Source organism: Lissotriton vulgaris, chromosome 8 (genome assembly GCF_964263255.1).
Source record: "Lissotriton vulgaris chromosome 8, aLisVul1.2, whole genome shotgun sequence".
Lineage (NCBI taxonomy): Eukaryota > Metazoa > Chordata > Amphibia > Caudata > Salamandridae > Lissotriton > Lissotriton vulgaris.
The window spans coordinates 1,319,161,097-1,319,186,499 of NC_141696.1; positions in this window are offsets into that span (position 1 = coordinate 1,319,161,097).

The following is a 25,403-nucleotide window of genomic DNA, read 5'->3' on the forward strand; positions in this document are numbered from 1 at the left end:
GCCGCCTTGTAAATCAATTTATTTTCAAGATTATACTCATTACGCCAACTCCTTTCCAGGTACTTGACCTCAGCCTGTCGTTGAACCAGGGGACTGACTGCTTAGATCTCAGAGAGTTTTTTTTCTCAGGGAGTGGCATTCCGCATTCCACAGGAGGGGATAGCTCATCTATATTCTGTATAATCTAAGCATCTAACTGAGGATCTCCTGAGAGTTTAGAAGAGGACATTTCTAAGGCATCCTTCAGATCAGCAGGCCGAATTTTAGGTAAGGCTCTCGTCAAAGGTTTTTTTCAAACAGGGAAGAAAGTTTTTTGGAGTGTTTTGGGCAGTGAAAAACTATTAAGCTGTGGTCTGACCAAGTTAGCGGCAGTGGGACATCTAGTTTAAGCATACTAATAGAAAACATCAGATGCATGATTTGGCCTGCCTGGTGGGTGGGTTTAAACATGTAGGGGTCAAGGCCTAAGGTTGATAGCATGTCTAGGAGGGATTTAGCCTCCGATATCACTGGCTCTTCCAGATGGAGATCAAAATCTCCCAGTACTAGAAAGTGGGTGTATTTGAGGGACGAGGATGATAGGTTGTCATTTAATGATTACAGAAAGGAACTGGGTGAACCGGGTAGATGATATATCAGAACTTCGGCCACCGACTGTTGGGGTGACAGAGAGAAGCAGATTTCCAAATAATCTGCCACTTCTAAGTCTCCATGGTTCACTTAGTTTTATAGATAACAGCCACCCCTACCTTTTGGTCTATCTTTCCTAAGGATTTTATAGCCCTGTGGGATAGAAGTGGCTATATTGGGGTTGTAGAAGTCAGTGAGCCATGTTTCTGTTAACACCTTGGCTGCTAGGCGTTTTCCCCTCCGGTGCTGACTTTTTTAAAAGCCCCTTTATTCATGACGAGCTCAGCTCGTCATCAGCACAGATCAACTGTGCATCATGACGAGCTGAGCTCGTCATGAGCATCGAAAGGGTTAAGAAAAGTTGGTCTAATTTACTATTTTCAAGCAATTCAAATGCCTGCATATCATGCTTCTGTAGGGAGCGGACATTCAACAAAGCCGCCGAGAACTTTCCGGCTTTAGAGATGGTGTTCTGATTGCTATTGTAAGGGGTCCTCTCATCTGGTGGCATAGTAGTCCAGTTACATTGTAGACACCAAAGTACGTTGCTCCCTCTGCTGGCGAGATATTTACTTGGACAATTAGGCTCTGAATATAGCTTACATAGGGTGGTATTGCTGTTTACAAAATTGTTTTTGTCCGCTGGAAACCAGCAGCGCCACCGCAGCGCCTCTCTTTATAGGCAAATGGCCCGACGTTAGTAAAAGATTTACACAAATCACAAAAAGCACGTTTTCTGGAGCAACATCTAGCTTTCTGCCAAAGTTGCTGCCATCTAGGGGAGAGGGGTTGGCCTAACAGCTAGGGCGATTAACCTCAAATTTGGGGAACCATGTTCGATTCTCAGAAAAGCATGCACCATTTTGTGATTCTGGGCAAATCACTTGATCTCCAGTGCCCAACAAAAAAAATAATGTGTCCTCATGTAACGCAATTGGTGCTCATATAAAGCGCTCTGATACCTGATACCTTGGGGTCAAGTTAGCTCTATATGAAAACTCTGTAAAATAAATAAAAACATAAAAATAATTCTGTTCAGCCGTTCGGACTGTAGTCATGTTCAAAAAACTAAAAATCCCCATGACATAACATGGGGAAAACGCGTTTTGAGAACCCCATTTTTTCTTGCCCCCGCTTGACGGATCTCTCAGAAACTTTAACTACAGCAGCTGAACCATAGAGGGAAGTTTTTTGAAAATTTGTTGAAGATTCACTAAGCAGTGCCAATGTTATTGACAAAACAAAAAACACTTTTCCTATGGAAACTTTGGTCCTAACTATAACTAGCTACTGGCTATCGACAGTAGGTTTTATATATATTCACAGAAAAAACACTGGTTTCAAGGATGTTATAGTTAGAAATTAGTATTTAAAAAACCTTTTAAATTCATTGAAAAAGCCACAGGTTTCAGAGATGTTATAGTTAGAAATTAGCATTTAAAAAACTTTAGATATTTATGGAAAAAACAAAGGTTACAGGGACGTTATAGTTTGGCTGACCAGGTCATAACCAGTGCATTGCGGGGCATGAGTTAATGTTAGCTCAGCTAACTATTATGGCTGAATTTCTCTGGTTTTGTACGAGTGAAATGTCAGCCTTAACATAACTAGGGGCTTTTTCCCATACTAAAAGTGACTCAACGGCGGTGCAAGGGATTGTAAATAAGCCCTCTAATAAAAGAGAGAGGGACCCTCTACCAAAGGGATGGGGTACCAACTGTTGACTTTATCAAAAAAGGAATTCCCTTTGGACATATAAATCAGAACAAAATGACATAACATACAACAATGATACAGGCAAACTCAGAGCAAAGCAAGAGTAAACCAAATTCTGAAACAGCAAATAAATTCCAAATGTACAGTTTTATTTAATAATTAAAAAGGCAATAAAAGCAAGTTAAAAAAAGTGTGTCAATCAAGGGAAAACAGACAATATATGGAACACAAAATATTCTAAAATTCATCACACAAGTTCCTAAAACTAAACCAAGGGAGAAACTCAAAAAGGAATTATTCAGCGTCAGTCAGAATAGTCCTTAAATTCTACAGTGAATTCTCTCCCCAATCCTCAACGCGTTTCGACGGGCCACGTATAGTGCAGCCGTCTTCTTCAGGAGAAATATTAGCTGTCTTCTAGCACTTCTAATTTCTAATTAGAAGTGCTTCCTGCCGCTTAGCCGTTTCATTGATAGGTCGTATTATGAAGTTTAACTTATTTTGTGCAATCCTATCAATGGTTGCTATACAGGGTCTTCTCACCAGAAAGGTATATCAGTCTCCTCGTCGTGAGTTCATCTGATGAAGTCAAAATATCTTGCTTGCACGCGGTAGTTGAGTATTGTATTATTAAAATTTCTTAAATGAAGACCAACTAGTGACTTAATAAGCCAACTCATACGTGAATGGGGATGCCTTCGTCTTCCCACTCGTTAAAAAATACTGCTTCTTTTAAAAGGGACCAAAAAGCCTCCCGCGTGTGCTCTCCGTGGTGTATAATCGACTATACACCACGGATTGCACAAAATAAGTTAAACTTCATAATACGACCTATCAATGAAACGGCTAAGCGGCAGGAAGCACTTCTAATTAGAAATTTGGGAGCTATCCACCCCGTATGAGACTATTACGTCCGCTTTTTAAGTTATCTGGGGAAGACAGCTAATATTTCTCCTGAAGAAGACGGCTGCACTATACTTGGCCCGTCGAAACGCGTTGTGGATTGGGGGAGAGAATTCACTGTAGAATTTAAGGACTATTCTGACTGACGCTGAATAATTCCTTTTTGAGTTTCTCCCTTGGTTTAGTTTTAGGAACTTGTGTGATGAATTTTAGAATATTTTGTGTTCCATATATTGTCTGTTTTCCCTTGATTGACACACTTTTTTTAACTTGCTTTTATTGCCTTTTTAATTATTAAATAAAACTGTACATTTGGAATTTATTTGCTGTTTCAGAATTTGGTTTACTATTGCTTTGCTCTGAGTTTGCCTGTATCATTGTTGTATGTTATGTCATTTTGTTCTGATTTATATGTCCAAAGGGAATTCCTTTTTTGATAAAGTCAATATTGTAAATAAGCCCCCAAGTATCTTAGTTAGGTATAACTACACCTTTACTTTATTCTCAGTGTATATCCACATATATATGGGTGTTAAGGAATATTTCTTACAAACTGTGCGCTGACATGGAAGCAATATGATGTAAAACCACGTTGTAAAAGTAAACATGTGGTGATTACTGAGATGTAATGAAGCATGTGGTCAAGAATTCATTTGTTTCCAGATGCTAATGTTGGATGGCTGCATTTGTAAGATGTTGGATGGCTTAACTTTTGAGGTAGACTTTTATTTCAGTTCTTGTAAGTTAGATGTGTGAAAGTTCTAAGCCACATTCTTTGAAATGTCCTGAGCATCTTTTATATTGTAGACATTTAAATGACTCATATCCATAATTGAAGCATCTGGTGGGCCAATTTTGCACTTACCTTGATCTCATTCCATTCAAACTTAAGTCTTTGGGGGAAGTAATGCAATTATAATCTATTTTCATGGATATGAGGGGTGAGTGACTGAATTTTCCAATCTTAATTTATTTGTGAACTTTATTGAACAAACCATAAATAAATAGATAATTAACTACTACGGGGTTTAGTTATAATGTACTAATGAAATGTGACTATTTAGTGTTGCATTTCACTTACAATATATTAACAGCCAGTGACATTCTCTATTTTCACTGTGCTTTTTAAATTCGTATACTAGTTATTGCTACTTTGTACATTCATGGGAACTACACTGGAGACTATTTAATAATAAATGCAAACTGAGATCAAATAAGTGCCGCCGTCAAACATGATCGTGGTGGAGCTGGCTCTGACCCACCAGCCATTCACGCTTTACAGCCCTTTGTTCTTCCTGTTTCTGGGCCTACACTGCTGTGCAACTAAAGAGCTTATTTACACTGTATGAAACATCACTGCTGTAAAACCTACTGGAGTGGAGAAGGTATGATAATGCAGAAAGTCTTGAAGCGCACACTCAGCTTCGCTAATTAAAATATATTATAAATGGCAGTACAATTAACTGCTTAGCTGCAAGCAAACACGAAGCGAAAAAGAAAACAAGCACATTTGTTTCAGGAATGGGACTCCTTTAGAAAGAGGGATGAATACACTCATTTCAGGCATTTTAGAGGTTGAATACTAATGCGCACTGCGTGAGATGCAGCGTTTCTTCTATCTGATTTCACTCTGACCGGGAGCCTGAAGATTGGGTCTATATTCAGGAGCAAAATCTGGGAGGAAAACAGCAGTTCTTCTCACATATTTATGTGCATACATTGAACATTTTCACCACAGGGAAGGTTAACTTTCTTTCTAATAAGCTAGGACTAGCTGTGAAGGTTACAAAAAGAATACTGGAGGGCCTGTGATTTGAACTTTAATAAACATTGAGGGGGTTAAATGATGTCTGTCTGCTCTGTTCTTGGCTGCAATAATCCCGAAGCATGGTATGTATTACACGCAAATGAAAAATAAAATGAAAAGGTATTGATTTAGGATGCTGCCATGTTACTCCTACAGCCATTGAATTTATGCAGTGCATTTGAGTCAATTTGAGCTTGGCTTTTATTTATTGGAGTCTCGATGCCCACACCTATGGTGAGCTAGTGTGGGTGTATACTTTACACTGAGACTGATAGCATCATTCAAAAACATTTGTGGCTACAATACAGCTCTGTTAGAGAAAGAGATTCAAACAGGGACTGTGCAGTCTTTCAAGCAGGTACGCACAATGCATGTCCTTGCACGAGGTAGCTTGTCGCACACAGTCTTTCTGTGGGACAGTGGTGGCCCACACATATAAATACTGGGAGGCGGGTGGAGAGGGGCCAGCTGTAAAGAGGGCCAGCGGGAATGTGCATGTAGCAAAGGAGGAGTTTAATAATAATAATAATTTTAAAAAAACGCGTACTTGGTGCTGCTGGCTGCCATGCACTGGCATCACAGACTCCCCATCCGATCCCTGCACTGCTCTAAAGCATGGGAGCAGCGTGTGGATTGGACAGAGTGGGCTGTATTAATGCTTGCTCAGGCACAGGTTGTCTATGCGCATGTCAGTTTGGACTGCCTAAGACGGCCGGCCAAACTGACATGCGCACTTAAAAGTGCACATCTACCAGTCCCCCTCCCATGTCCCAGCCCCACCCCTTCTTGCACTCACTGGCTCAGAGCCTGCAGCTCGAAAATAAAACAATGTTAAAATATAATTTAATTTTGTCAGCTGCTGGCATTGAGGGGGGCAATGCACCTCTGCCATTGTGAAGGAGCCCCCGCTGATGTTGGAAGGTAAATATCAGTTAATAAGCGGTTGCTGCAGGTGTTTCTGGCCTTTGCCTGGTGGTCTGAACATCCTCAAAAAAGTAAGAGTATTTCCAGATTGTGTCAACATGGGATAGGCCCCCCGACACCCTAACCCAGTCATGGGTGAGGTGTGGAGGATTCAGTCTGCTGTGTATGCCACTTCTATGTTAAAAGATTGTCAAGCCCCCTCCTTCTCATTAGGTGTTTCCCATTGGTTTTCGGATACAATCCCAAGCCTATTGCAGAGCCTCCGTGAGCCATGGGCATTAATTTCTTCTTCCAAGGACAAGATTGCACTTATGATTGATTCCATGATAGCAGCATGTACACATTCAATCAATCAATCATCCATTTGTATTGCGCATTACTCACCCAGGTGGGGGGCGGGTAACAGCTACTGTTCGAACAGCCAGGTCTTGAAATGTCTCCTGAAGGTCAGCAGGTCCTGGGACATTCAAATAGGATTCACTTTTTTCTATGCATATATGGGGAACCCCCACTCAGAAAGCAAGCCACTCCATGATGCATGTGAATACAGCTACTGCCGCTACTTCTGTGGCACTGAGTACAGTTTGCACAGTGTCAAACTTTATATACAATGAACCCAGAAGTTCTTTGTGTAGCTGTAATGAGCTTTCAAGTACACTCCACCATCCTGGTACATTGCGAAGATGAGGGCTTCACAAAACCAGTGAAATTCAGCAGTTATAGTTAGCTGAGTTAAATATAATAACGCCCCAGCAATGCACTGCTTATGACCTCACATATTACATCACTGATGACATGATCAGTGATATCACTGATAACATTTCAAATGACATCATCAGTGACTGTGAGTGTTTAAAAAAGTTTATGAATGTTAAAAAAGTATACACCAAGGTGTATTTGTGAATCAGTGGGTGTGTGACTGACTGTATAAGCAAGTGACTCAGTGAATGTATGGGTGACTGACTGGTTGTGTGAATGTTTGCATCAGTCTGTCAGTTGGGGTCTAAGTGGCTTTATGGGTGTTTGAGTGAGTATGTGCACCCTCCTCCATGAGAGAGTCTTATTCCCATAAAAAGTATAGTTAGTGCTTTAAACAACTAAAATAAGGAAATATTTTCTAGTTTCTCAAATAGAAACAAATCACTTTTAAATAATTTGCTATCTTTATGTTTTTTTATCCAGTTGATCACTTGATTATATGTTATACTTAAGGGAGATGATGTGGTGTTACAGTCAGAGCTGCAGACTCTGCAACAGGTAAGGGTTTCAGTGTCAGCTCGACATCCTGTGATTCTGGGCAAATCCCTTAATCTCCCCATGCCTAAAATCAAAATGAATGTGTCCTGTGTAATGTAACTGATGCTCATGTAAAGCACTCCTATTCATTTGGGTCAAGTCTGTTCTATATAAAACTGTAAAAAACTAAATTATAATTAAGTGCTTTGCACACTACTGTCATTGGGCTACACTTGGGCTACATTTGGGTGATATGTGTGCTATATTTGGGCTTATTTTTCTCTGCAGGCCATCTTGGAAGATATATTAGTTACGAAGCTCCCTAAGTTCATCATTTACTGCAGTATTCTCAGCAGAAAATACCTTCAGTTTTCTACTTTGATTCTGTCAAGATGACGTTCATATGTGCTACACCTTTGGCATAAATTCAGAATTTTAGCACTGTAGTTGCTCGTTAGAACACTATAGTAAAACTGCTGATCACCAGTGAGTTAATTAGCAGTCTGCTACTGGCTTTGAAAGTGCATTATTCAGTCTGCATGTCCCAGGGACCACCACCTCCCTGGGGCACTAAATATGCGAATGCAGGGGTCCATTATGGACCCCTGAGCCCTGGGGACCACCACCTCCCCAGGGCTTTGCACTCATAGAGAGGGTGGCTGTGCGGCCTCCCTCCTGGAGCCCTTGATGGACCTGGGGACTGCCACCCCACAGGACCGGCTCCTGCAATGTCCTGGGGTGCCCACCCCCAGGACATTGCTGTTTGAAGGGCGGGAGCTTAATTGAAGCGAGAGCAGGAAATCCTGCTCTTGCTTCAATGAAGCAAAGCAGAATTGCTTTTGGGTAAGGGAAGCTGCATGTCAGCAGCTCCCCTTGCTCAAAAGCAATGCCAGCTCCCGCAGGAGGCGGGGAGCCGGTGGGACCGTGGGGGCATTGGGGCTCCTCCAAGGTCCCCATTGAAGAGGCCAGGCCCCGGGGAATGCGGTCTTCGGAGCCAGAAGTGGCCTGGGAGGGGGAGGGGGGGGCAGCACATGGCTCACTCCCCTTTATAAAAAGACACAAAAAACAGACAGGTCTGAGGAGGGATGGGGTCTCTGGGGCCATAATTGGCCTTTGGAGGTGGGCTACACGGTCCTCCTCTCTATAATTAAAAAAAACAAGGTTGCCAGGCCCCAGGAGATGCGGTCCCTCGGGCCAAAAGTGGCCAAGGGAAGGGGGGCCATGCAGTCCCCCTCCCAAAAAAACTAAAAAAGGAACTAGGAACTCGCCGGAGGCCCCGGCCCCTCCCTGCACCACTCTGCAAACACAACTATTAGTTCAAATAGTGTTTGAAATGTAATAGGTTTCAAATGTGTGAGAGTTAGAACTATTGGCGTTATAAATGCAAACGTTTTTTACTAATGTTTTTTGCAGTGGAGTTGATGTACGTTGTGTGTAGTGGAATTATGTGATATATTGAGTACTGAAATTATGTGGATAGAAAGTATGTGGTATTTAGTGTATAAGAACTATGTAGAGTTGGATTATGTGTTATGGAGAGTAAATATGTGGTATGGTAGACTGTGTTGTGGAGTGGTAACCTCAGGTTTAGTCTTCCTCATTTCCATAGAAGTCCAACTTTGAACTCAGTGAGACAAAAAAGATGGAATCACTGAGAAGCACGTGTGGACCTAATTAGAGGTATGAGAAGGGCCACTGGAATTATGTGACTATTTGGCTGCACTGACTTTTGCAGAGTTATACATTTTCTGCATTAGCCACATAATTCCTCATCTGAACCCTAATCTGCAGATTTGAAAAAAAAGCCTTGTTTCTAGCTGAAAAGGGTCAAACTTTACCAAAAATGCAGCGACAAGTGTTACAGCGTGGTGGAAGGCCCTTTGCAAACCTAGAATGGGCACCTGTTACTTTTTGGTAAATGTGCGTGTTAAATTGGTACTAATGGTGTGCAAGCCACTCTTGTTTCCTTTGTGCCTCTCTTGCCTCTTTCTGCATTTCTGTTTCTTCATTCTGCACGTTTCTTTCTTTTTCTGCACTTCTCTTGACCTCATTCTGCAAATCTCTTGTACTTTCTGCTCATCTGTTGCCTCTTTCTGCACTCATCTTCCCTCTTTTTGTACCTTTCCTGCTTGTTTTTGCATCTCACTTGCCTATTTCTCCACTTTTGCTGCTTCTTTCTGCACGTCTGTTGCTTCTTTCAGTAATTCTCTTGCCTCTTTGTGCACTTCTCTTGCCTGATTCTGCACCTCTCTTGCCTCTTTTTGCACCACTGTTGGCTCTTACTGCACCTCACTTGCTCCTTCCTACATTTATCTTGCCTCTTTCTTCACCACTGTTAATTCATTCTGCACTTTCCATGCTTCTTTATGCACCTGTCGTGCTTCTTTCTGCACCCCTGTTGTCTCTTTATGTAACTCTTTTGCCTCTTTCGGAACTTTTCTTGCCTTTTTCTGCACTCTTTCTGTATGTATGTTGCCTCTTTCTGCACCTCATTTGCTTCTATCCGCAACCCTGTTGTCTCTTTCTGCACTCGTCTTTGCTCTTTCTGTACCTTTCCTGCCTTTATTTGTATCTCACTTGCCTCTTTCTTTACTTTTCTTGCTTCTTTCAACCCTTCGGTTGCTTCTTTCAGCAATTCGATTGCCTCTTTGTGCACTTTTCTTGCCTGTTTCTGCACTTCTCTTATCTCTTTCTGCATCCCTGTTGCTTCATTCTGCACTTTTCATGCTTCTTTCCGCACCTGCCTTGCTTCTTTCTGCACCACTGTTGTCTCTTTATGTGCCTCTTTTGCCTCTATCTGCAATTTTCTTGCCTTTTTCTGCGCCTCCCTTCACCCTTTGTGCACGTCGGTTGCCTCCTTCTGCATGTCATTTGCTTCTTTCTGCACCCCTGTTGTTTTTTCTTCACTCATCTTTCCTCTTTCTGTACCTTTCCTGCCTCTTTTTGCATCTCACTTACCTCTTTCTGCACCTTTCTTGCATCTTTCCACACCTCTATTGCTTCATTCATCAATTCTCTTGCTTTTTTGTGTACTTCTCTTGTTGCCTGTTTCTGCACCTATCTTGCCTCTTTTTGCATCTCTGTTGGCTCTTTCTGCACCTCATGTGCTTCTTTCTACACTTCTCTTGCCTCTTTCTGCACCCCTGTTGCTTCATTCTGCACTTTCCATGCTTCTTTCCGCACATGTCTTGCTTCTTTGTACACCCCTGTTTTCTCTTTATGTAACTTTTTTGCCTCTTTCTGCAGTTTTCTTGCCTTTTTCTGCACCTCTCTTCCCTGCTTTGTGCATGTCTTTTGCCTCTTTCTGCGCGTCATTTGCTTCTTTCTGCACCCCTGTTGTCTCTTTCTACACTCGTCCTCCCTCTTTCTGAACCTTTCCTGCAGGTTTTTGCATCTGACTTGCCTCTTTCTGCACTTTTCTTGCATCTTGCTACACCTCTGTTGCTTCTTTCAACAATTCTCTTGCCTCTTTTTGCACTTCTCTTGCCTGTTTCTGCTCCTCTCTTGCCTTTTATTGCACCTCTGTTGGCTCTTTCTGCACCTCACATGCTCCTTTGTACACTTCTCTCGCCTCTTTCTACACCCCTGTTGCTTCAGTCTGCACTTTCCATGCATCTTTCTGCACCTGTCTTGCTTCTTTCTGCACCCCTGTTGTCTCTTTATGTAACTCTTTTGCCTCTTTCTGCAGTTTTCTTGCCTTTTTCTGCACCTCTCTTCCCTCTTTCTGCCCGTATGATGCCTCTTTCTGCACCTCATTTGCTTCTTTCTGCACCCCTGTTGTCTCTTTCTGCACTCGTCTTCCCTCTTTCTGTACCTTTCCTGCCTGTTTTTACATCTCATGTGCCTCTTTCTGCACTTTTTTTGCTTCTTTCTATATCTCGATTGCTCCTTTTGGCAATTCTCTTGCCTCTTTGTGCACTTCTCTTGCCTGTTTCTGAACTTCTCTTGCCTCTTTCTGCACCCCTGTTGCTTCATCTGCACTTTCCATGCTTCTTTCTGCACCTGTCTTGCTTCTTTTTGCACCCCTGTTGTCTCTTTATGTACCTCTTTTGCCTCTTTCTGCACTTTTCTTGCCTTTTTCTGCACTTCTCTTCCCTCTTTCTGCATGTCTGTTGCCTCTTTCTGTACCTAATTTGCTTCTTTTTGCACCCCTGTTTCTGCACTCGGCTTCCCTCTTTCTGTACCTTTCATGCCTGTTTTTGCATCTCACTTGCCTCTTTCTGCACTTTTCTTTTTACACCTCTGTTGCTTCTTTCAGCAATTCTCTTGACTCTGTGCACTTCTATTGCCTGTTTTAGTACCTCTCTTGCTTCTTTTTTAACCTCTGTTGGCTCTTTCTGCGCCTCACTACCTTCTATACTTATCTTGCCTCTTTCTGCAACCCTGTTGCTTCATTCTGCACTTTCCATGCTTCTTTCTGCTTCTGACTTGCTTCTTTATGCACCCCGTTGTCTCTTTATGTATCTCGTTTGCCCCTTTCTGAACTTTTCTCGCCTTTGCTGCTTTTCCCTTGCCTGTTTCTGCACTTTTCTTTCCTCTTTCTGCACCCCTGTTGCTTCATTCTGCACTTTCCATGCTTCTTTCCGCACATGTCTTGCTTCTTTGTACACCCCTGTTTTCTCTTTATGTAACTTTTTTGCCTCTTTCTGCAGTTTTCTTGCCTTTTTCTGCACCTCTCTTCCCTGCTTTGTGCATGTCTTTTGCCTCTTTCTGCGCGTCATTTGCTTCTTTCTGCACCCCTGTTGTCTCTTTCTACACTCGTCCTCCCTCTTTCTGAACCTTTCCTGCAGGTTTTTGCATCTGACTTGCCTCTTTCTGCACTTTTCTTGCATCTTGCTACACCTCTGTTGCTTCTTTCAACAATTCTCTTGCCTCTTTTTGCACTTCTCTTGCCTGTTTCTGCTCCTCTCTTGCCTTTTATTGCACCTCTGTTGGCTCTTTCTGCACCTCACATGCTCCTTTGTACACTTCTCTCGCCTCTTTCTACACCCCTGTTGCTTCAGTCTGCACTTTCCATGCATCTTTCTGCACCTGTCTTGCTTCTTTCTGCACCCCTGTTGTCTCTTTATGTAACTCTTTTGCCTCTTTCTGCAGTTTTCTTGCCTTTTTCTGCACCTCTCTTCCCTCTTTCTGCCCGTATGATGCCTCTTTCTGCACCTCATTTGCTTCTTTCTGCACCCCTGTTGTCTCTTTCTGCACTCGTCTTCCCTCTTTCTGTACCTTTCCTGCCTGTTTTTACATCTCATGTGCCTCTTTCTGCACTTTTTTTGCTTCTTTCTATATCTCGATTGCTCCTTTTGGCAATTCTCTTGCCTCTTTGTGCACTTCTCTTGCCTGTTTCTGAACTTCTCTTGCCTCTTTCTGCACCCCTGTTGCTTCATCTGCACTTTCCATGCTTCTTTCTGCACCTGTCTTGCTTCTTTTTGCACCCCTGTTGTCTCTTTATGTACCTCTTTTGCCTCTTTCTGCACTTTTCTTGCCTTTTTCTGCACTTCTATTCCCTCTTTCTGCATGTCTGTTGCCTCTTTCTGTACCTAATTTGCTTCTTTTTGCACCCCTGTTTCTGCACTCGGCTTCCCTCTTTCTGTACCTTTCATGCCTGTTTTTGCATCTCACTTGCCTCTTTCTGCACTTTTCTTTTTACACCTCTGTTGCTTCTTTCAGCAATTCTCTTGACTCTGTGCACTTCTATTGCCTGTTTTAGTACCTCTCTTGCTTCTTTTTTAACCTCTGTTGGCTCTTTCTGCGCCTCACTACCTTCTATACTTATCTTGCCTCTTTCTGCAACCCTGTTGCTTCATTCTGCACTTTCCATGCTTCTTTCTGCTTCTGACTTGCTTCTTTATGCACCCCGTTGTCTCTTTATGTATCTCGTTTGCCCCTTTCTGAACTTTTCTCGCCTTTGCTGCTTTTCCCTTGCCTGTTTCTGCACTTTTCTTTCCTCTTTCTGTACCCCTGTTGCTTCATTCTGCACTTTCCATGCTTCTTTCTGCACACGTCTTGCTTCTTTCTGCACCTCTGTTGCTTCTTTTAGCAAATCTCTTGCCTCTGTGTATTTCTCTTGCCTCTTTTTGCACCTCTGTTGGCTCTTCCTGCATCTCACTTGCTCCTTTCCACATTTCTCTTGCCTCTTTCTGCACCCCTGTTGCTTCATTCTGCACTTTCCATGCTTCTTTCTGCACCTGTCTTGCTTCTTTCTGCACCCCTTTATGTACCTCTTTTGCCTCTTTCTGCACTCTTCTTGCCTTTTTCTGCACCTCTCTACCCTCTTTCCGCATGTCTGTTGCCTATTTCTGCACGTCGTTTGCTTCTTTCTTCACCCCTGTTGTCTCTTTCTGCATTTGTCTTCCCTCTTTCTTTACTTTTCGTGCCTGTTTTGGATCTCACTTGCCTCTTTCTGGACTTTTCTTGCTTCTTTCTACACCTCTGTTGCTTCTTTATGCAAATCTATTGCTTCTGTGTATTTCTCTTGCCTCTTTTTGCACCTCTGTTGGCTTTTCCTGCACCTCACTTGCTCCTTTCCACACTTTTCTTGCCTCTTTCTACACCCCTGTTGCTTCATTCTGCACTTTCCATACTTCTTTCTGCACCTGTCTTGCTTCTTTCTGCACCCCTTTATGTACCTCTTTTGCCTCTTTCTGCACTCTTCTTGCCTTTTTCTGCACCTCTCTACCCTCTTTCTGCATGTCTGTTGCCTATTTCTGCACGTCGTTTGCTTCTTTCTTCACCCCTGTTGTCTCTTTCTGCATTTGTCTTCCCTCTTTCTTTACTTTTCGTGCCTGTTTTGGATCTCACTTGCCTCTTTCTGGACTTTTCTTGCTTCTTTCTACACCTTTGTTGCTTCTTTATGCAAATCTCTTGCTTCTGTGCATTTCTCTTGCCTCTTTTTGCACCTCTGTTGGATTTTCCTGCACCTCACTTGCTCCTTTCCACACTTTTCTTGCCTCTTTCTACACCCCTGTTGCTTCATTCTGCACTTTCCATACTTCTTTCTGCACCTGTCTTGCTTCTTTCTGCACCACTGTTGTCTCTTTATGTACCTCTTTTGCCTCTTTCTGCACTTTTCCTTCCTTTTTCTGCACCTCTCTTCCCTCTTTCTGAACATATGTTGCCTCTTTCTGAACCTCATTTGCTTCTTTATGTACGCCTCTTGTCTCTATTTGCACTCGTCTTCCCTCTTTCTAAACCTTTCCTGTCTGTTTTTGCATGTCACTTGCCTCTTTCTGCACTTTTTTGTTTCTTTCTACACCTCTGGTGCTTCTTTCAGCAATTCTCTTGCCACTTTGTGCACTTCTCTTGCCTGTTTCTGCACCCCTGCTGCCTCATTCTGCAGTTTCCATGCTTCTTTCTGCACATGTGTTGCTTCTTTCTGTACCCCTGTTGTCTCTTTATGTACCTCTTTTCCCTCTTTATGCACTTTTCTTGCGCTTTTCTGCACCTCTTTTCCCTCTTTGTGCACGTCTGTTGCCTCTTTCTGCATGTCATTTGCTTCTTTCTGCACCCCTGTTGTCTCTTTCTGCACTCATCTTCCCTCTTACTGTACCTTTCCTGCCTCTTTTTGCATCTCACTTGCCTCTTTCTGCACCTTTCTTGCATCTTTCTACACCTCAGTTGCTTCATTCAGAAATTCTCTTGCCTCTTTGTGCACTTCTCTTGTTGCCTGTTTCTTCAACTCTCTTGCCTCTTTTTGCACCTCTGTTGGCTCTTTCTGCACCTCACGTGCTCCTTTGTACACTTTTCTTGCCTCTTTCTGCACCCCTGTTGCTTCATTCTGCACGATCCATGCTTCCTTCTGCACCTGTCTTGCTTCTTTCTGCACCCCTGTTGTCTCTTTATGTACCTCTTTTGCCTCTTAATGCACTTTTCTTGGCTTTTTCTGCACCTCTCTTTCCTCTTTGTGCACGTCTTTTGCCTCTTTCTGCATGTCATTTGCTTCCTTCTGCACCTCTGTTGTTTCTTTCTGCACTCGTCTTCCCTCTTTCTGAACCTTTCCTGAAGGTTTTTACATCTGACTTGCCTCTTTCTGCACTTTTCTTGCATCTTTCTACACCTCTGTTGCTTCTTTTAGCAATTCTCTTGCCTCTTTTGGCACTTCTCTTACCTCTTTTTGCACATCTGTTGACTCTTTCTGCACCTCACGTGCTCCGTTGTACACTTCTCTTGGCTCTTTATGCACCCTGTTGCTTTAGTCTGCACTTTCCATGCATCTTTCTGCACCTGTCTTGCTTCTTTCTGCACCCCTGTTGTCTCTTTATGCACTTGTCTTCCCTCTTTCTGAACGTTTCCTGCAGGTTTTTGCCTCTGACTTGCCTCTTTTTGCACTTTTCTTGCATCTTTCTACACCTCTGTTGCTTCTTTCAGCAATTCTCTTGCCTCTTTTTGTACTTCTCTTGCCTCTTTTTGCACCTCTGTTGGCTCTATCTGCACCTCACGTGCTCCTCTGTACACTTCTCTTGCCTCTTTCTGCACCCCTGTTGCTTCATTCTGCACTTTCCATGCTTCTTTCTGCTCCTGACTTGCTTCTTTATGCACCCCTGTTGTCTCTTTCTGTACCTCTATTGCCTCTCTATCCACCCCTCTTCCATCTTTCTGCACCTCTGTTGGTTCTTTCTGAACTGAACTTGCTTGCTTCTATCTGCACATAACTTGCCTCTTTTTTGCACTTCTCTTGCTTCTATCTACATCTCTGTTGCTTCTTTCAGCAATTCTCTTGCCTCTTTCTGCACCCCTCCTCCCCTTTCTGTAGCTATGTTGCCCCATTTTGCACCTCTCCTACCCCTTTCTGCACCCCTTTTGCCTCTTTTTACACCTCCGATGGTTCTTTCTGCACTGCTCTTGCTTCTTTCTGCACCTCACTTGCCTCTGTTTGCAATTCACTTGCTTCTTTCTGTACCTCCCTTGCCTCTTTCAGCACCTGTGTTGCTTTTTCTGCACTTATCTTGCCTCCTTCTGCATCTCTTAGTTAGAGGTAGTTTTAACCCCCCTGCCCTATTACGTACTAGGGCCATGCAGGGGAGGTGATCCCAACTCAAAGTGTACCCTAGTGTATGTAGGTGTTTTTACTGTATTATAAGTGTCTTTCTGCATAGCACTGGCCCCAGACCTGGTTAGTCAGAGTCAGTTACCACCAGTACCCATCAGCAAAAATTTGGGGGCACAGGATGACTTTGCACCAAGTGCTCTTTCTGCTCCTCTATTGGTTCTTTGTGAACATTTATTGCTTTTTTCTGTACTTTTCTTCGTGTTTCTGGACTTCTGTTGCCTCTTTCTGCATTTCTCTTGCTTCTTCCTGTGCCTTTCTTCCTCTGCAGCTCATGTCAACCACACCCCCGCCCACTCACACAGACACTCAGACACCCAAACAGATGCTCAGACAACCAATCAAAAACCCATATAAACCCTCATTTAGCTACTCACTAACCCATGCAACCGCTTACACACCAACTGACCCAGTAAATGTGTGAATGTCTGTATCAGTCACTAACCCATGCATCAGTAAGACACATTTAAGCACTCACTTATACAGTCAGTCATGTACCTAGTAAATCCTCCATTCAGCCACTTACCCACTCATTCTCCAAAACACCTTGGCCTATATATATATATATATATATAGGTAGTTATAGTTAGGACCTACTTTCCATAGGAAATCTACAACATTCTATTTAGAATAACTTTGGCGCTGGTGGACGAATCTTTGCGAATTTCTCCAAGAAAATGGCATGCTTGGCTCCGCTCCTTCCCTGAAAGTTTGGGGGTGATTCGTCAAGTGGGGGCCGAGAAAAAAGAGGGGTCCCAAAACGTGTTTTCCCCATGCAATTTTCCATAGGGACCTTTAGCTAGGGCTAGAGCCCGAACGGCTAAACGGAATGACACCAAATTTGGCAGAGAGGTAGAGTTTGGTTCGCAGATTATGCTTTATGTTAAATGGTGTAAATCCGTTCAGTAGTTCCTGAGAAAATCAAAAGTAAAATCAAAGTGATATCTAGAGACGAAGTACTGCACACGTACGGAAATCCTTTTAATTACGAGCACGAGCTGCATGCTGATTGGATGTCAACTGTCTGTCAACATTCCAAACCAGGAAGTGTTGGCAGCCATCTTGTGCCTCGATAGAACTGAGTCACAGAAAAACAGTAAAACAAAGTTGAAAATTAAGGAAAGGGGGCAGGGTCGAAACATCCTGACCCTCTAGGCCTGCTCAGGGGTCCCGCATGGATTTTTAGGCCCAATTATTATTTTTTTTTAATTTAGAATTCGCGGGGTACGTGTATCGTATGCGGTGGAAAAGGAAAAAAAAACTAGAAGTCCGTTTTATTCTTAATTAGCCCCCGGGGGCCAAATCCCAGGAGCTATTTTTTCCATAATGGGGGGGCTTGTAAGCCCCTCCGAGTCCCGGGGAACACCACCCCACTGGGTTTTATTTTTAAGTAAGCGGGGGGGTCATGCCCCACCTCGTAGCCCCGGGACCCGCTACTCCCCCAAGCTTCTCTAGGGGCCTCGTCCTGGTATCGTCCTGTGTAGGCTCCTACCAGCTGGCCGCACAGTTTCATGGACCTGACAATGAGTTCCACAGCGTAGCGTCCGTTGCAGTGTTCTTAGCCTTTTTGTTCTTTTGCTGACTTACCAGTTTGTGTTAAAGATTCACCGTCTTATTTGTGTAGCTTTCATTTGTGTATCTTTTGGGTAGCCTTGTTTGGTGTATCTTCTTTTGTATCTGACTTTGTTTATTCAGTGCTTGGTCCAGTGTTCTGAACATAGCAGTACATCTGTAGACATGTAGTTTACTCCTTTCCTTTCCCTCCCTCCACCCTACTTGACAACGTAATGGGGGAGTGAAAGTAAGGCCCTCCTGTCATCACTGTTTTAAGTTTGCAACATAGTAGGTAGGAAACAGGTTAAGAAATCCAGCCCCCACCACTCTCGGACCCTCCTGGCTCTTGTTGCCACTTCGTTTGCTATGTCTTAAGTATTTAATCTTTGCACTTGACTGTGGTCCACCTACAGTGTATTCTCATCATAGTCCAAGCACATACAATTCATTTTTTTATCTGTTCTTGCCCATTCTGTGTGGTGTTATCATCAGCACTTATTGCACATTATAGAATTCCTTGAGTGAACCCGTTTTTAAAACGTCTCCACTGAGCATTGTACATGGAGATCTTGGACCACCCTTTTCATCCATTCTTGCATCCTGAGATGTAACGTCTTACCTGTATTCTTCCACTCTTACTTTACCCTTTTAAATATTCAAATGTTCTCGGAAAGACATTACTAATCCTTATCATCGAAAAAGTAACACATTTCTGAAATCATTTTATATGTAAGTTGTGTATGTTATCCTAATACACAGCATTCCAATGAGATGCTTTGTACCATAATGTAATGTGCTTTACTTGCAGTGTTCTATCTTGTTTTGGTTTGTATGTCGTTACAATTAAAGGTAATATATTCCTGTATATGCTAAATAAACCACTTGAAGCAATGCATAGTGACACTGTATTTATTCGAATGATTTCAAAATAATATACACTCAAGTACAAAATATTGTTGCTTCATTTCCAAGATAAATATTTAATATATTTTATATGAATCACCACATATTTTGATATTACAGTAAGGATAAAATGAACTGTTTATGTTTTTGTACAAGGACCTACAACATAAGAAATACAGTATGGAAAATCAACAAAACAAGTTGGAAGATGGTTTCGAAATTATTAGCAGTGTCATAGAAGAGTTGAACATACTTTTTTGTAAGTAGCTAGAATGAAGATGAAGAAATGCTGCAGATATCAGTTGTGATTTCCTGGACGAAATCTTGGATGTTGATTTTGTGGAAGCATTAGATGACATAGAGTATGATTATATGACTTTTGAAATAGATAATCAGGAAAATTAAATAAATGATGACATTATGTTAGAAGCTGTATTAAATTATGAAATGTTACAAGAATAAATGTATTATTTATTATCATTATTATTATTATTATTATTATTATTATATAATAATAATGTTTTGAGTCACACAGCACAATGTATCACATTTATTTTCTGTTACCACCTCAAACAATGATTTTACAGTAAAAATGTTTTAGAATAGTTGCAATGTATCCAAAAATGTTTTATGAAAGCAGTTGAAAGACTGATATTATAGAAAGCCAGTTTTAAAAATAGTTTCAAGGTATCCCAAAATGTTTTATGTGAGCAGTACAAACATCGATATTAGAGTAATGAAGTTTTGAAAATAGTTGCATTGTAGCTCAAAATTTTGAACGTGAGGAGCAAAAAAACACTGTAACAACCCACAACAGTAAAGAAGTTTTTAAAATAGTTTCAATATATCACAAAAAGTCATTTCACTTCACTGAGAACATGTTTCTTTTCTATTGACAGATCTTATATCTTACCGATGGAAAATGTCATTTACACAGTAAGCATTTCTTTTTGGCATGTAGTGCTGTAGATTTAGATGCTTTTCTTAGTCCTGCCATGTCGTGTTGTGTTTGGCCGAGGTAGTAGCTATGACAAAAAGGTTCAATAAAGGGCCTTCACTTTGAATCAGAATATGAAATTCAAGAATAATTGATAAGCCCAGTCAAAAAAGGCAGCAAGTAAGTGTGTGTATGTGTGGATGATGTTTTCATTGAATGTAAGATGAATAAGGTAAAAAGTTAGAAAGGCTGAAGATGCGCAAAGTAACCATTGCCTTATCAGGGAAGTAGATCTTTGGATACCCAGCTCATTATACAGACTGTGCGTTGCAAGAAAGGATGCAAGTGTGGAAATTACCAACTGCAATTTACGGGAAGTAGTTACCAAGAAGGCTGAATAAAGGGTGTGCACTTGAATTTGTATTACAAGAAGAATAATTGATAACCCGAGCCAAGAAAAGTAGCAAATGTGCAAATTTCTTACTGCCTTTGGCCGGGGTAGTAGCTACAACAAAAAGGCTCGATAAAGGGTCTTGACATTGAATCAGAATATGGAATTGAACAATAATTGATAACCCCAGCCAAGAATGGCAGCAAGTGTGCACATTTCCCACTGTCTTTGGCTGGGGTAGTTACAACAAAAAAGTTTGATAAATGTCTAATGACTAATGTTGAGGACACCGATGTTCCTGTTTCCTATTTTTTATGAAGTTGATAGGCTGTTTCACGTAACAGAAAAGTTCATCGCAATAAATGCATGGAAATTTAAGTTTCCTAAAATCAAGATTAATATGTGAGCATGGACTGCTTGCCGAAGATGATGTTGCAGCAGTCAATGTGCTGGGTGCAGCAGCAAGTGAGTTGCCCTGCAATTTTTGTGTTACAGCTCAAGCAAAGTTATTGGGGTGCAAGTTCTTGACATGTCGCATCATACTTGGTGTGCCAAAGTAGTATTTTTTGGATGGATCAGTGCTTTAAAGAGTTGTTTTGCAAATTTTACAGGTTACTAACGGAGCATTAACCTTTTTTTGCCCTTCAGGGAAAGTAAATAACTTCCAAATTAGAGCTTTTTTCTTCTTCTTTGGAGGCTCTTCAGTAATGAAATCTCCTTCTGAAGAATAGCTGGAAGATGAGTCCATTGCTGTTATTAGGGTGATCTTCCTTCTATTTGACAGGATTCTCAAAAGAGAGGGTTCTTCTTAGGAATTCAAAGTTGAATGAATAAAAAAGGGAAGGATCTTTCAACAGTTGGAATAGGAAGTGTTATGAACCAATACACTATAATACATATACTTTCTGGCTCTTTTTCAGTTAAATATTCAATTTCTTGTACAGACTTAAGTTCTCGATTTCGTGTTGCATGAAGACCTAGACTCACCAAATGATACTTCTAGATTGGGAGTAAAGACTTGCAGATGATAAGCGATCTGAACATTCATATTTACTATATTTGGATTTGCCTGTTGAAGAAATTTAAGTAAATCATCCCACGCATATTCAGCACAGCTTAGAGTAAGGAACCATGTAGGAGATCCTAAGTTCCTTAGCATACATTTCAGCTCTCCATGGGTACCACGCTGACATGACATGAGATTAATCAACTGAGATTCCAAAACATTATCTTTCTGCTGTACTTTATCCATAAAGTCCTTTGCCAAAACATTTTCCAGATGTACACCAGTTTTCAATATATGGTTTTCTGCATAAGAAAGTCCTGACAAATCACTCTCAAACAAATATGGAATACATTGTCGAAAAGTTTGGATGTTCTGCATATAATCTTGATGTACGGTATTCAGATGCAGGAAACTGCACCGGTTGGTCATCATATCGTCCTCCTTTTCCTGTGGTAGACAACTGAAGGAAACAACGAGCTTTCAAGCTTTTTTTCCTCATAACCTAGTGGGACTGCTCTTTGCTTATTTCATTTGGAATAACTCTATAGTATTCCCCATCACTTCTTTAGAATGAAGTGGATGAACACTGTAATGTTCGTAGATTTCTTCAGTTCTGGACACATCCACCTTTTCAATTTGTTCAGATGGCGAGTCACTATCTTTTTCTACAGTTATTTCTTCTTGTCTCACATGCACATTTTTATAATATTGATTATTTTTTATCAGATACAACTTTGCCTTTTTCACTTTCCTAACATTCACTAATTCTTGCCAGATTTTCTTTCTCCTAGTAGGAACGCTATTAACAAGATTAACTAAAGGTTCATCCTTTACATTTTCTACACCAATTGTTTCAATATTTTTTTTTTAAATCTAGAGGCAAATATACAACTCTTCCGTTTAATCCTCTTTGTAAATCTGAAGGAGGCAATTTTCTCTGCCTGAAATGGATGCACACATTGAATAAGAATAGACTTATAGGTATTTAAATCCATTAGTTTAGAAGGAATATTTACCAACTCAAGATTATTATGCACAGCTCTAGCAGGCATTTTATTCTCATTTAATTTGTTATTTGCAATATTTACAAATATGCTGATCAGAACCCAAATCAAAACAATTCTCTACCAACAAATACATTGCAAAATCCTTCCACTCAATATTATTTTCCTTTTCACTTTTTAAATGCAGATTAACAGTCCTGGTCTGATTTTTATAATGAGTTCGTCAACAACAAATACAAGAATAATTTGGCCTTTCACGTGAAATCACGTTAAACTTTGTAAGTTCTTGCTGAAAATGTTCTACAGTACAACATTGTACATACTCTTCCACATTTTCTTCTATTGATATCTCAGTTTCAGCACTGTCTTCTTGAGGACTAAATTAACTAAGCTGATTTTCATCAGAAACATTTGTTACATCTGATACAGATCCACGCAAAAAAAGCACTGTTCAACTTTTTTAACATTAGTGTTGGACTTTTTGCATAATACAATGTTCTGACTAATTTCCTCTTTTGAGTATGATGAACTGGTAACATCCTGAAATAGTGAAAAAGACTTCGCCATACTTTTTTAGAAAGACAAGCCAGAGAATGACCTTGCAAACCAGTATTTTCTCTCACTCTGCAAGGGTCTTGTTGTTGCAACATCTTAATCTTGTGTTTATCCCTTTTATTACTATAGTTAAGTAAGAAATTGTGTAAAAAATCAATAGATTCTTGCCGTACACTACAAATAGTACTACAATTCCAAGTGTTCAATGGAGCTTTAGGACGTCTCCCTAAAACTTCATCAGCTAACACCTCTTCTGCATTTCTCAGAACAATTTTGTCTTTCTCAATAGCACTACACAATTTGTGTTCGGCCGGGGTAGTAGCTACAACAAAAAGGCTCGATAAATGGCCTGCACTCTGAATACGGATATGAAATTGAAGAATAATTGATATTCCCAGCCAAAAAAGGCAGCAAGTGTGCCAATTTTCCACTGTCTTCGGCCGGGGTAGTTTTTACAACAAAAAGGCTTGGTAAATGGCTTTGAGTTTGAATCAGAATATGAAGTAGGTGTTGTACTTAGTTTGGTTTCCACTGACTTAGTGGTACCTGAAACAACAAGGTTCTGTGGAGCTTGAGAAGATATGTGATCTTGGTAGGACGTACTGATAGTAATGTTTTTTGCCTTGTGAATTCTGGCTTCGTAAGCGCAATACGCGATGCTGTGTAGGTTTGAGGGAGGTTACTTTATTCGGTACTGCACTTTACACGTAATGAATGAAGAATCAGTTAAATTCTGCCTGAATACGGCCATATGGTGATGGCAGGACGTAGAGGTTAGTAAGAGCCCATGACTACGTGACATTGATTATAGCTGTACAATATTGGTAAGTTAGTGTGTGTGAATACAGCGATGATAAGTGGTGGAACGAGTTAGTGGCATCTGAAGCAACAAAGTTCTGTTGAGTTTGCGATGATGTGTGGTCCAAGCAGGACGCATTGGTAGCAAAGTCTTTAAAATCAAGTTTTCCAATAAATATTGGTCGTCCATTCACAGAAGTAAGTTGAAGTATATGTCCAAAAAGTATGATAGATTTCTTTCTAAATAAGTCATCTCATTGAATACGGTCACGTGGCAATGATTTCTGGTGCACTGAGTTAGTAATACCTTTGGCGCTGAGCTTGAACGTACCCTGTGATGATGCGTGGTTAGGGGGAGGCACAGTAATTGAAGTAATGTCTTTTGCCAGATGAATTCTGCATCAATTCCATTTAATTGATTGATTGAAGGCAGTTCTCAGCACAGATACTAAAGACAAATTTACATCCAAAGCTGAATTGAAGTTGTGAACCCTGCTGTCGGCAATGTAGATGGAAGGTACTACTCGACACAAACTCCGATTAATGCTATTTTGTATAGTTAATAGAGTCTGAGGACATAGTACAAATGTCTCTGCCTTAAATAAATCTAGACTGAATTTAATGTGGTCTGTAGTGCTGATGCACTCCTGGTATTAAGCAGTAAACTCTGAAGTCAGTAATTAGTACAGCCATTGAGGAATGTTTTTGTGGCATCCATTAACAAAATTGTCTCTGCCTTACATAAATCAATGCTAATTTGAATGCTGCTCATAGTGTAGACGGAAAGCTGAATTGAAGTTGTGTACCCTGCTATCCGCAGTGTAGATCGAAGGTACTAATCAACACAAACATCGATGAATGCTATTTTGTACAGTTAACAGAATCTTAGGACATAGTACAATTGTCTCGTCCTTAAATAAATCGAGACTAAATTCCATGTTGTCTGTAGTACTCATGCGCTCCTGGTATCAAGTGGTAAACTCTGTTGTTTGCAGTGTACTTTTGAAGGCAGTAGTACAGCCATTGAGGAACGTTTTGTGTGGCATTCATTAACAAAATTGTGTCTGCCTTACATAAATCAAGGCTAACTTGAATGCTGTTCATAGTGTAGATGGAAAGGTGAATTGAAGTTGTGAACCCTGCTGTCCTCAGTGTAGATCGAAGGCAGTAGTTGACACAGACATGGAGGAATGCTTTTTGTCACTTAATTAAACAAAATCTGAAGACATACAGTAGAATTATCTCTGCAGTAAATAAATGAAGGCTGAATTTCCTACTGTTCAAACTTTAAGAAAATCTGAGGACATTGTGCAAATGTCTCTGTTTTAAATAAATCAAGATTGCATTGAATGTTTTCTGTAGTGCTGGCGCTCTTGGTATCTAGTTGTCAATTCTACTGAGCGCAGAATTGATTGAAGGCCGTTCTCAGCAAAGATACTGAAGGGAAATTTACATCCAAAGCTGAATTGAAGTTGTGAACCCTGCTGTCCGCAATGTAGATTGAAGGTACTAATCAACACAAACATCGATGAATGCTATTTCGTACAGTTAACAGAATCTGAGGACAAAATACAATTTTCTCTGCCTTAAATAAATCGAGACTACATTTCCTGTTGTCTGTAGTACTCATGCGCTCCTGGTTCCAAGTGGTAAACGTTGTTGTTTGCAATGTACATTTGAAGGCCGTACTTAGTATAGCCATTGAGGAACGTTTTTTGTGGCACCCATTAATAAAATTGTCTCTGCCTTACATAAATCAATTTGTAACTTGAATGCTGTCTGTAGTGTAGATGTAAAGCTGAATTTAAGTTCTGAACCCTTCTGTCCGCAGTGGTGATCGAAGGCACTAGTTGATACAGACATAAGTCTGCGATGGTGTGGCATAACATAATGTCTGTTTAGTTGTAGTAGATCTCCAAAAACTATGACGTGTTTTCCTCCAAATAATACGTCACAACAATGTTTTAAAAATTAGCTGCATTATTAAATGCCCAAAGGC